The following is a 10,419-nucleotide window of genomic DNA, read 5'->3' on the forward strand; positions in this document are numbered from 1 at the left end:
TTTCTTCCTTGTAGCCGTTACCCGACCCGCGCAAGTGTGTCCACACCCTCCAAACTTACTTGACGAGGAATCCATTCTCGCGAACAAACACAACTCCTACACACACCTAGGAGCACCCCTTCCTGCATATTCATACAAGACCCGAGTAGGCGAGTCGAGGTCCTACAAGGTACCCACTACTCGCAGTACCCTCCCTATTTACGAAGGGAAAAAGATGTGTCTGTCAGGTTCGGTTCTTCTTAGTTAAGTTGGGCGGGTTCGACCAGAAATGCTATGCTTACGCACAAGACTACCCCTCTTCCCGAAAGCTTCGCGGAGACTACTTTACGACGCCAAGATCTTTACAAAGCGACCGCCCGTAGGGGGGTTTATCGCACAAGGCCCCCGCAGAGGAAAAGCTTTATCCTAGCGAATAGAAGATGCTCACTCCCGCACAACATAGGGATTAGCACGCTTTCGGAAAGAACATAGAATAGTAGAAGATCCAAAGATGCGAGAACACGGCGATCATTAGAAATTCACGAATTAGAGATGTTTGTAATATACTCTTTCCCATAACTTCTCATACCAGACCAACCCACTAAAATGCAAATAGGGATCAAAAATGTGGTCAATATCACGAAGAATAAAGAGATACCGTCTATACCCAAATAAAAATTTATGTTTTCATAAGGAAGCCATCGAAGGCTTTCGACAAATTGAGATTTGGCCGTAGAAGGATCAAATTGTATCCGAAGAACAGGAGAATACAAAAAAGTAATAAGAGAAGCGCACAGACCAATCAATCGTATCGATCGTATTCTTGAATTTGGAATGAAAAGAAGAGTAATGCTTCCTAGCACGGGACACAGAATAAGACCACTTAGATCAAAATAGCATTCACAGAAATGTTCTAACATAGAGCAAAATCTAACATTGAAAAGATTAGTTGACAACAGTAAAAAGATGAGCGCCTAATTCCAATACAATAAAGGTCTATCGGTTCAAGTCACCAACGCCGTGATTGATGAGTAGGTAGGTAAGTTAGGTGTACCTCTCGCCCAGTGGAAAGCTAGTTTCCTTCCCCCTGAATGAAGAAGTAGTGGGGCCTCCTGCGCCCCCTGAGGTGCCTTTTTTTTTTTAAGTAATAAAGTAGCCGGGCATTAGAAAAAGAATGAGGCTATTCCCACGTACGATTGAAACTGGACAGCCGCCTATTATATTGTAGTAAGTAAAATCCATTGGCAGAAGTGGACAGGTAATTGGCTCAATTTAGCCTCTTGACAAGTGATCACGTAAAGGAAGCTCTTGCCTGCTTTATACTTTCGAAAGAATTAGAACTAGTAGTGGGAGCCCACCTAATAGAGTAGAAAGTCTTACTTGATTAGAGTTCTGGGAGATTAAATCTTATAGTGTTATAAGTCATATTCCTATCTTCGGTTATAAGGTTCTCAGATTCTGTCATGTGAAATGGCAGCTTCCGCTTCTATTAGAGGAACTTTTCATATAGTAGTTAGTTTACTTTAGTTCCTTATCTTAGCTTAGTCATGTGTATAAGTAAGTCATTTAGCTTAGGAAAGAGTCTTTATATTACTTACGCAATTAATTACGCTTATTTGGATGGAATTCATGTGATTTGTTGACAAAAACCAATTTAAAGGTTCATGTTTCCTTATGATTTCCAATACAATTAGCTTAAAACGAGGCTTCCATGATATATTCTATTTAGTAGTAGGAATGCAACAAGGTATGCACGAGCGGGAATGGGACCATCATCAAACTCATCCTCATCATCAAATTATTCTTCGACCTAGGCTTTGTTTTAAGAAGATTTAAGGGAAGGCCTAGTAACAACAAATCCCCTTGCTTAAGAGTGGTCAACGAGATATGCTATACTACTAAAGATGTCATCTACTAATGAATTCTTTATTTAAAATTTATAATAAGAAAAGAGAGTCTTTTTAAATTTATTAAGAATAAAAAATGAATAAGAAGAAAATGGAGTCTTTTAAATTCTTAATGTAAAGTCTACTACTCTGACTCTGACTCTTAAAGGTTGAGATTGAGATCTAGCTACGATACCTATAAGAGCTGTTGTTAGGAATGAGCCTAGCTTACTCTCCTTTCCCTGTTATGAGGAAGATAAAATGCCTATAACAATGATATGTCTGCACACGGGCAACAACAAGTATATATGATAGTCGTATGTCCTATTTAATTAGACCTTTCCACTAATATTAAATACATATAGGCTATTTATAGATCGAAGATGCCCTTTATGGTTCTTTAGAGCTCGAACGATAGTGAGAGGCTATTTATAGCTTAACGAGGAGATCGCTAGTGAGAGGCTATTTATAGATCGAAGATGGGGTTTACCCTTTTGTTCGAGTTAGTATGTCCCATTATTAACATAAATACGGCTTATTTAACATTAAGGGACATGCTACGCTCATTTCTTATGAGTTCCTCTCCACGGCTTAGCATGCAAGCGTTACAAGCACGTTACGTGCCAACATCAGATTAAGGACATGCGGCGGGGCGTCTCTTGGCAAACGCATATCTCTCTCCACGGCTTATTCAAACATACGGCATTCCAAGCAAGATGGCATAAAAGCTAGGCGATCATTTGTTCCTCCCGGTCCGTATGTCTTGACGGGGCTTGGCCCTTAGTTTCTTTTTTTTTTGTCTAGTCCAGTCCTGGTCCTTGTCCTTTGTACTTGACCTTGTCCTGTCCGATCTTTTCCTTTAGTTTTTAAATCAAGCAGACTTGTTCCTCCACCCAATGTCCTGTGGTCATTCAAAACGACTTCTTATTATGGCTCAACCACTAAGTAGAGGCTACACTCTCTTATTAAGATTTAAGCCTTGAGTTCGTCTCCTTAACGTGGCATGAGGATACGCCCATGCCCACGGATAAGCCAAACGTTATGCCAAAGAAACGTCATTGCCACCCCTCACATTCCAACCGCTAACGGCCAACTCGTTTCGTTAACGGCCGGCTCGCTTCCTCTTCCTATTGGTCGAGTCCCCAAGGGTAAGTCGGGGTAAACTCCCTTACGTACACTCGCTCTGTCTCACTTCTTCTTCTTCACAGAGCATAAAGTTTTTGCAAAGTACTTACACGGACTCACCGCTCGCTTAAGCGGCCACATGTCTCGATTAACACGGCTTGCGGTCCTTCGATCTCGGACAAGGGACAAGATCTTCCCGAAATTTATCCTTTTATAGGTTTTATAGGTGCTGGGTATTCAGACCCTTTTCTTTCAGATAGAGGGTTTGAGGAGGGTGTGATTTTAGTTAGATAGATACGTGCTCTTCCTTGTCCCCCTACTTAACTTAAGAATCCAAAGGTTAACTTTGGATGTTGTCGTGACCGCTTAAGCTTGGTTTATTTTGTCAGAAAAGAAAAAGTAGGTTTCGAAAGTTAATTGATTAGTACACCTTCGGTCTTTGGTAAGGTCGGGACCGTGGTCGTCCGTCTCCGGTTTGCCGGCCGATAAGATCTCTCGAGATTGACCAGCCAATTTGGGTTGCTTTGGTTATTCTTTTCTATTGAAAAGGACTCACTGTCTGCGTGAGTCACCTTCTTCTAGGCTCCGCTGGACGACACGGCATTCTCGTTTAAGTATAGGCCGGCCGGCCGTACTTGTGATGGTTCCCAAGGATCCAATATGACCACTTAAGTCTACGTTGCCACGATATTGTTCTATGGAAGCGGGCGGGCTCTTATTCGGCCCGGTTTTTTGGTGTCGTAGGGGAGGGATTGCCCTTTCTAACGCATATTCAACGTACGGCATGGCCCCACTGATTTCTTTTCGATCGGAGCATCAGGCAGCGCAACCCGGTTCTACTTGACTAAGCCCCATGCTCGTTTAAGGGGGGGAGTTTTACCAAACTACCTTTTTAATAACAAGGAAGAAACCCTCGACCCGACATTCATTAGTTTCGAATGAAGAGTGCCCTGCCCCAAAGAAGCACCTACTCCTATCAAAATGAAAAGCGTGACTTTACTAAACAAGCAAGAAAAGCCCTTTCTATCTTATTAAAGGAGTATCCGACGATACCCCGCAATCAAAGTCAAATAGCTTCGAGCCTCTCTATACTATATATAGTAAGGGGACCTTTCAATTTCAATAAGGTTCGCGCTAGGCGCTCACGTTTTTGGCTTTCCTAAAATCGAGAATTAAAAAGTTGGTAAAGACCCACCCCCTGTTTCGATCGAATGAGTCCCCGGACCCGGACATTGGCTTCCGCCAACAAAGAACTATTAAGGATCGCATCCCGCGCATATTCTACATTATAGCCTCGCAACTAATTCACTTCCGCCACGGGAGATCAAACGGAGCTCGATTAGTTTCTGCTAAACAAGAAATAAAGAACATAACCAATACAGGGAACAAGGGAATACCGGACCATATCCGCTTTGCGCCATGACAATCTCACTCGAATTACGAGGACCTACACATATTAGTACAAAGATATCTGGGGTCCCCGGCCAGAACCACACGTGCAAGTTTCCCTGCATGTGGCTCGTCCGTGCTTTCCGAGACGCTGCCTGTGACTCAAAGATGGGATAAGACCGCACACTTTCGTGTTCGAGCATTGTCCGAGTGAGTAGGCGGCGCCTACCAAACAAAACTCTCTTGAAGAGGTCTGCGCTGTTCCTTTTCGGCTAAAGCGCCTTATTTAGTTTAGATGTTTTTTAGCAGGAAAGTCTAGGTTGGCTCCCGATCCATCTCGGCCGCATCCCGCTCTCGAAGGGGTGGAGTCCTAAAGCGAACTACTCATTCTTTGTCTTGTTCCAACCCAAGGCGCGTCTCGTCGCGTGAAGAGCATTGTTTTGAGGGAAGGAAAGCGTGGTTGACAAAGCAATCATCGGAGGCGACAGAGTGCTTTAAAAATGATGCATGTGGGTGAGCCATTCCCACCCAATTCGGGGTCGAGAAGAGATTCACATAGAGACTACGCTGTTATCCGGAATCTCTTTTTATGTTAGCTAGCGGGGGCGGGCTTTCCTATGGTAGTCCCGCTGCGGCCTCCGACCGTGCGTCTGTTTCATCTTGATTTGGCTATACTTGTATGTAGCCAGTCATGTTAGCTCCACATGATAGTTTAGCCTTTAGAAAAAGTCTAATCACTCATCATCGGCTCGGCCCCTTTCCTATTCCGCTTTGCCGCCTATTAAGAGAATAGGTGTCCTGTTCAAGCAGACCGCCTTTATTCATCTATACCACCGCCACGCACGATCCAATAGGAACGATTTCAGCGCCCCTCTCTAGATAAGAAGCGAGAATGCGCTATCACCTCTGACCCTTTCCTCTCTGGGGACTTCCACGAAATTAAAACGGGCGGCATCGTCGTATGCTCGACATTTGTTGCCCTGGTTTTTCCCGGAGTACTCCTATGGCCGATCTGTCACCCAACCTACTTAAAGAACCTAAACTAAAGGCTTGGCCCTGTGCCGTTTGGAGAATGACCTCTTATGGCACGCACGGCTTAGCCAGTTATTTTCGCAATTCAGATAAGAATCGCCACTTTTCTGAAAGCATGGTTCTTGCCTCCCTCCTTGGAGCTCGTCCATTCGTTGGGTGATCCCTTGCTCTCACGTTCGTGTGTTTGCTCGTCGTTTAGGCCGGTGAGTGAGATTTACGCTCATTGCGGTCACCTCCGGGGTTCTTCGCACTGGATAGTACCAGACCCTTGTGCCCGACCTTTGATCGATAAAGCTGCCCGCTCGAAGCTCGCCCTATTATGATATGACCCAAAACTAAAAATGAGCCTTGCGACGAGACGCGGACATTCTCCATGCTGCGGTTCCCTCCGGTCCGTTCCCGGGTTGGGTTAGGGGAACATCCGAGCGATTGCCTTCGCGGATCAAAACGCGCTCACAAGGCGCACAATAAGAATAAGACCAATAGAGACTTCATAAGGGACCATTTGAGCTGCAGATCGTAATGCTCCTAGAAAGGCATATTTCGAATATAGAGGAGTGAAAGTTCCCAAAAATCAACGAGTTGATCATATCCTTCTATGAACCGTACGAGCACGTCCTCTGTCACCCCCACCGCGCTTACGGCTCTATACCCCAACCCAACTTGCTCGCCCCGTGTCCTACCCCAAGCTTCCGAGGGTTAGGATCAAGGGTTATGTTACTTATATGCGGGATGTAAACAACCTCGGTAAGCGGACCGTAAGAGCATGGGGGACGGTATCCGCTTTGACGATAGAAAGCATCTCTCTTTTATCCCTCCTGACCAAACCCGAAATAAAATTAAGTGAACTATTGAAGCTACCAGTGATTGATCGACAAGTACCAAGGGCTTCCGGTAGACTTCTTTCATTTCCTAATTTTCTTACGACAAGTCCTAGCATTAGTATGAGTTCGTTGACCGCGTAAGGGCAATCCATCTTGATGACGAATTCCACGATAACAAGAAATTTAAATCAATCGTTCGATGTCTGCTCGTTCTCCCCTCTTCAATTCCCAATGAACAACATGATCTTGACCTATCATTTGTGAAATTTGGTCGATCTGATATTTAGTTAACTCTTTTATCTTAATGTTATCACTGATACCTAATCGATAACAAACCTGAATGGCTTTTTTAGGTCCAATTCCATAAATTTTGGTTGAGGCAATTTTTACTTGTTTATCGTCAACTAATCTAGCTCCAGAAATATATGACATTCTATCACTATCACAATCATTTTTTTCATTCTTTGCTTTATTTTTACAAGTCTCTCGATAAATGAAGAAAGACTGATTCTTGCTCTCCCAATTCAGGAAGAAGGAAATGACCGCTTGGTTCTTAAGCAATGATCCTAAAGCGTGGGAGTTTTGGGCATTGCTTTCTTCTCTTATTTAATTTCGGGACAGATCCTTTCTAAACTAAACCGGAATCTTATCTTAATATAGGATACCACTTGCACTGAATGACTGTCTTGTCATCCTTTCTTAGTAGATTCCCCGTTCTTGCAATAGGGATGGGCTCTTGTTTGCCCTTCCTGGTGTGATCTTATCCGGTGCTTTAGTATGAGAATAAGTCAGTGATCGAATCAATCGCTGGTGCGGATGAATTGAATCAAGAGTCAAGGAAGAACAAAAAAAGAAGGAAGATTTTAGAGCAAGTGACATCCATCCCATTCGTACCATCTCAACAAACAAAAGCAAGCCTTTCAGCCCGATCGTGGGAGTTTCCTTCTCTTAGGTGCGTAAGTACTTTTTTTAATGCAGGATAAGGAGAGTCAGTATCCTCCCTCCTCTATCTCTTTTTTTTCATATCTTGCATTTTTCTTTTCTTTTCAAGAAAAATTTCATTTACTATAGTAGTAGTCTCATTTGTTTCATTGTAGTCTCATCGGGACTACATCTTCACTATCGTTCGAGTGGCAATGCACCTCTTCTGTTAGTCGAGCTTTGAACTCTTGCTTAAGTTTTTGTAAACTTTAAAGTCTTTCTTTTTGCTCTTCCCCAATTCTATTTATAGATTCATAATCTTCATCCGATAAGGTATCTTGGTACTCCATCTCCTAGTAAACTCCGTAGTGGTCTGCGAAAGCGCTTTACTAGTAGTAATGGCTTTACTTCTTTCTCAATTGAGACCTTCTTTTCTTCATTTGTTTCATTGTCATTATCATAATAATATATTGGGACTACCTCTTCTACTGGTGTTGAATTTTTTTCTCCATATGGAAGTGCATTAGTTTCATTATCATCTTTAGTAAAAGTACTCCATCTTAAAAGCCTTGGCTTCTTTACTTCTTGTTCATTATCTACTATAGTAGTAGTAGTCTCATTTGAGACCTTCTTTTCTATTCTATAGTAGTAGTAGTCACTGATACCTTCGGTATTTCATTAGTCTCATTTTTAATTGAAGTAATTTCATTTGTTTGCAGATACGGTTATAGTAGTATGGTACCCGTATTGATAGAGTATGGAAGTGGTGCCCAAGATAGAGAGAGACTTGACTCGCCCAAGTGCGCAACCTCATCACTACCGTTCGAGCCACTAAAGTTCCTGCTTCGCATACCTTTTTACTTGGCACGCCCGTCACATGGGGACCCGCTGGGGGTTTGGGGACCGGCGTCACATCTTGTTCACTGGGAACATAGAGTATTGCTTTTACTACCGTAGGAAATATAAGCAATACTACGGATAGTTTCATTCGATACGGAGATCACATTGGTAATTGCGAAGAAATACTATAGACTGCCCTCTCTCGGCTGGATCTTTCTAGACCTCAGGTAAGAAGAGGAAGCGAAGCTGAGGTGGATGCGCGGTCGGGGTGAAAGGGTAGCCCTCGGGTTAGCATCAATTACACCTGGTCTAACATTAACATCCGACCTTGTTGAAGAGTTAGCACGCGTGCTAGGAGAAAGAGTTGTTATGTCTTATTCCTCTCCCAAGGAAGCTGCTGATTCAGATTCTTGTTGCGAACTGCGGTTCCCTTTCGGAAGAGTCCTCAGGGTTGAGATACTTGCTTCGAGCTACACCTCCTCACGGGGAAGTCCCTTTTAATCTAATCCTTTTTCTTTATCACACCTGATTGAAATGAAAACTCAAAGTACTCATTCCGGCTGCAACAAGCCAGCAAGCCAGATTCAGGTCTAGACGAAGCTCTTCCTGGTCTCGAGTTCGCGCTTGATGAAAGAGTCTTTCAATTTGGTACTTTACCACTAGCTCGCGGGAATGCAACTTCACCAATAGCCCAAACAAAGCCAATCCCCAGTAGAGTCACTCTCGTTGCTTAGCTTCGGGTTGCGGATCCGGGGTTGGGTTAGTATCCCCTTAATATGATAAGGCGCGAAGCCCTAGCATAAATTTAAATCTAGGGATTAGTTCACTTCTCGGGCAGGAGAGAAGTTGACTTGCTTAGCCTATCAGACAGAGGCCGATACTTTTCTTAATTCTGTGCTCAAGTTCAATATCAACGAAAATGTCCAATCAATTAAGGAGAAAAGGACCCCACTCCTTAGACGCGGCTTAATTATATCATATCATAAAAGCACTCAAGGCCCGTCCTATCATGTTAAATCAATGAGGGGAATGAACTTCCTTAGTAGCCTATCGAGTCCTTAGTTAGTAGCCTATCAAGGGAAATTCGCAAGCTTAACCCATATTTGAGAGGGAAAAGAGGATCTGAAAGAGATCGCATATAATTACAAACGGGAAGCCCCGGATCGCATATTTAAGTAAGTAGGGAGTCCTTTTTGGTAGGCTACCTGACAGTCTCCATGCAGGATAGGAAGGACAGGGGTCTTTCTCGGTGTAAAAGAGAATCCGAGGGATAACTCTTTCCGATCTTCATTCTGTGATTTAAGTAGTCACTAATGTCTTTAGAATCTTAATCTATCTCGAACCTTGCTTCATCTTTTATTAGTGTTTGAAATTCTAGTGCTCTATCCGGAATCGAATGTGGATCTGGAACAGCTTGCTTTTGTTCCGCGTGTTCGTGTTTGAATTTGAGAAGCAGGCTTGGGTTTCAATTCCCTTGCTTGGAAGCGAGCAAATGAACCAAAGAAAGCTGTTGTTGATGGAAAGGTAAGAAAGATCTTTCTTACCCGGTACCTGGGTAAAGGAAAAGGCACACACGTTCTACTTCCAGTACTGCTATATCCCCAGCAAATGCCTCAACTTGTTCTTCTTCTGTAAATGCTGCTTTTCCTGCTATTCTATAGGATATGATTTCTCAACCAGACTAAAACGCGGCTCACTTCCGATATCTTATTTGCAAAAATCTCCCTGCGACACCAGGGTTGGGTCAATCTTCCCTTTCTTCCGAGTAAGGGAATTTGGTCGGTTGGTCCCACACTGTATCTAGAGATAAAATAGGAAGAAATACTTGGACAATCGGAGACCTTTAAGCTACTTCCGAAGCAGCTACATTTTAGGAAAAAGAAAGAGGGCTTCGCGCCTCCCTGGAGAAGAATTCTATAAATAATAAATCTATAAATCAAAAGAACAACTTACAATTCCTGTGGACCCGCGATAGGTAAGGTATAGATGTGGGCATAGGTGTGAACTTGGTCGGGGACAGAGCTGAGATTCATTATCTTTAGTCTACCGGTACGGATGAAGCATACGGTGAAGAGGAACAATCAGATAAACAAGAGGAGGTGGTGCCAGATTCAGATGAGGCTGTTGGGGCTCTGATGAAGTTGGTTGAAGGTCGGACAGGTCCTTATGTATCTTACCTTGGAAGATTAACCTCAAGCTTACCTGGAAACAATGGACCCTTTAACGGCTACTGCGGACAAAGTCCGGCTCACCAACTCTCTCGCTGCTTGTTTCGGGGCACGAAGAGGCACCTATTCCTGGGGATTTTTTTGCAAACAAAGAAGAGGCTGTTGACGCACCAATCATCCCCCTCTTTTCAAGGGAAAAAGAAAGAACGTCATTAAGGTTCCTAGAACGACTTTTGCGCCTTTGGCGGATACCCC

Source organism: Silene latifolia, chromosome 2, assembly GCF_048544455.1.
Source record: "Silene latifolia isolate original U9 population chromosome 2, ASM4854445v1, whole genome shotgun sequence".
Classification (NCBI taxonomy): Eukaryota; Viridiplantae; Streptophyta; class Magnoliopsida; order Caryophyllales; family Caryophyllaceae; genus Silene; species Silene latifolia.